Source organism: Leptonychotes weddellii, unplaced genomic scaffold (assembly GCF_054177405.1).
Source record: "Leptonychotes weddellii isolate Sample4059 unplaced genomic scaffold, ASM5417740v2 HiC_scaffold_18475, whole genome shotgun sequence".
Lineage (NCBI taxonomy): Eukaryota > Metazoa > Chordata > Mammalia > Carnivora > Phocidae > Leptonychotes > Leptonychotes weddellii.
The window spans coordinates 978-3,856 of record NW_027769486.1 but is presented as its reverse complement, the minus strand read 5'-3'; the positions used below and the strand labels follow the sequence as shown (position 1 = coordinate 3,856).

At 41.3% G+C, this 2,879-nt stretch overlaps 1 pseudogene; it reads left to right on the top strand.

Annotated features, from left to right (window-relative positions):
• Window positions 1-6: 6 nt before the first annotated feature.
• LOC145718617 (large ribosomal subunit protein eL21 pseudogene) lies at window positions 7-521 on the top strand (annotated as a pseudogene).
• Window positions 522-2,879: the final 2,358 nt, after the last annotated feature.

Genomic DNA, 2,879 nt, shown 5'->3' with positions numbered 1-2,879 from the left:
CATCTTTCAGTAATTCGCCAAAATGACCAACACAAAGGGAAAGAGGAGAGGTACCCGCTATATGTTCTCTAGACCTTTTAGAAAACATGGAGTTGTTCCTTTGGCCACATACATGCGAATCTGTAAGAAAGGTGATATTGTGGACATCAAGGGAATGGGCATTGTTCAAAAAGGAATGCCCCACAAATGTTACCATGGCAAAACTGGAAGAGTCTACAATGTTACTCAGCATGCTGTTGGCATTGTTGTAAACAAACAAGTTAAGAGCAAGATTCTTGCCAAGAGAATTAATGTACGCATTGGGCATATTAAACACTCAAAGAGCCGAGACAGCTTCCTGAAGCGTGTGAAGGAAAATGATCAGAAAAAGAAGGAAGCCAAAGAGAAAGGTACTTGGGTTCAGCTGAAGCGCCAGCCTGCCCCACCCAGAGAAGCACACTTTGTGAGAACTAATGGAAAGGAGCCCGAACTGCTGGAATCCATTCCCTATGAATTCATGGCATGATAAATGTAAAGAAAATAAAAGACCTCAAGGCTGTAAAAAATAAAATAAAAAAGAGTCGGACGCTTAACCCACTGAACCACCCAGGTGCCCCTCACCCCACCCCCGTCAAAAGAATCATAATAGCGTTGTATGGTGATAGATGGTAGCCACACCTGTGGAGAGCATAGAGAAAAATATAGAATTGTCGAATCACTATGCTGTACACCTGAAATAATGTCACATTGCGCATCAACTGTACTTCAATTTTTTTAGGAAAGAGTAATATTCGCCTCAGAGGACCACTGTGGGGATACAAGTTACTGCAAGGAAAGTGCCCAGTGCAGAGCTTGAGCTGGAAGTAAAGATTAGTTTAGATATTATATTATTATTATTAATTATTATTATCTATACAGAAACTCCTCAGGAGAACTTTGAGAACTTTAAAATCCTTTATAAGATAACATCACTCTAATCCGTATAGATTTATAATTCTGTTCTCTATGTAGTTCATTTGGTTGCAAATAACTGAAATTGACTCTAAGTAGGTCAAGAGGCAAAAATAGATATTCTTAGAGAGGTCAGTGGTGTATATCACTGAATCCAGAGAAGAAAGGAACAACTGAGCCTCTTTAGGAAGAGCAACAGCGAGAGATGTTCTAGAGAGCTCAGTCAGCTTGTGGACTTCTCTTCTATAGTACTGCTGTTAGCACAACTCAGCTCCGGAGGCCACAATTGTGTGTATCTCCCATAAATTTCCAAATTTCTAAGAGAGACTCTGATAGACTCTGTTCAAGGAGGGCCAGAGATCCAAAGTTAACATAAGCAGGCATGACTGTGCAGATCCACTCATGGGTGTCAGGGGCCACTTCCATTATAGAGAATTGCTGCAAGCCAGGGAGCCATCCCAGGATTTTTCTCTGAAATTACACGTGTTGGCTGCCCACCCCCCACATATGTTTACTCACACATATTGAAAGATGGCTCTGCTTAACATAGTCTAATTATCACACATAAAATTGCAACTTTGCACATCACTTTCCCAACCAGAGACAACTCAAAGTCACATTCAGCCATTGCCTCGAGATTCAGTAATGTCATTGAGATCCTGTGTTCCCGGGCCAGGATGTCTGTTTGAAATAAATTCCTCCACTATGATTCTGTCTCAGATCACAGTAACCCCAGAAACCATGGGTACATTTAACCACTACCACAAAATGGTAAAGAACAGGAAGAGAGGGATGCCTGGGTGGCTCAGTCGGTTAAGAGTCTGCCTTCAGCTCAGGTCATGATCTCAGGGTCCTAAGATCGAGTCCCGCATCAGGTTCCTTGCTCAGGGAGGAGTCTGCTTCTCTCTCTGCCTGCCGCTCCCCCTGCTTGTGTGCTCTCTCTCTGACAAATAAATAAATAAAATCTTAAAAAAAAAAAAAAAGGAAGAGAGATGAAAAGGGAAAAGAAAAAAGCCCATAATTTGTTTATTAAAATAGAGGTAGTAACTGTTCATTCCTCAGAGACTTCACTAGCAAGCAAAGGAATGGTGGCAGAGGCCGTAAGTATTCATTTCTTGAGTTGGCCAAGAGGTCATAGCAGGTGTTGATGATTTCTCTTCTCTCCCATTCAGTTCATGGTGCCATTACTCCTCACCCAGAATCAAGAATAATAACCCAGCCAGGGTTCACAGTTGTTTTTCCTTGGGCTTGCTCCCAATGCAAAGCAAGAATATATATGAGAAAAGCAATCAAACAAAAAGTCAAGGCTTTCATTTACCTCTTCAGTTATCTCATGGAGGCATACCTGTAATTTGGTAATCTAGATTTTGAATGTAGAGGGAGAGTCAGTCACATCACATGATAAACTTCCTCGTACACTCAGAGTTATAGATCAGCCACCAGAAATGATTTGTAGTTTAATATTAAATGATAAATATTAAATATTAAAATGATAGAGGTGCACATTAGGACTATCTCCCCTTATCTGTTCCAGAGGACAAGCCTGGGGGTTTTCCACTTAAAGTCCATGGCAGGGTTTTCTGTAAACAGTTCTAGCCTTAGTCCTTCTTGACCTTAGTCAACACCTCACTAGTCAACTTTCTTTGTGCATTGGGTTAACCTAAACCTTTAGTTCTGAGAGACCTGAGACTTTGATGATCCAACCTGTGAGTGTCAAGTAGTTTTCCATGACCTGCCATGGAAACGCAAGGATTTCTTCCAGTTTCAACCATCCTTCCCCAACATGGCAGCTGACTATAATGACTGATAGTCAAAGGCCATCATCCCACCCACCCCTACTACTATTTTTTTTCTAATTTCTTTAGTCATGTTAGTCACTTTTAATGATGAGATAGCAGTCTCAGCTTTCCATTCAGCAAAACCTTTGCTGTGACCCAGGGTAGGAGTAT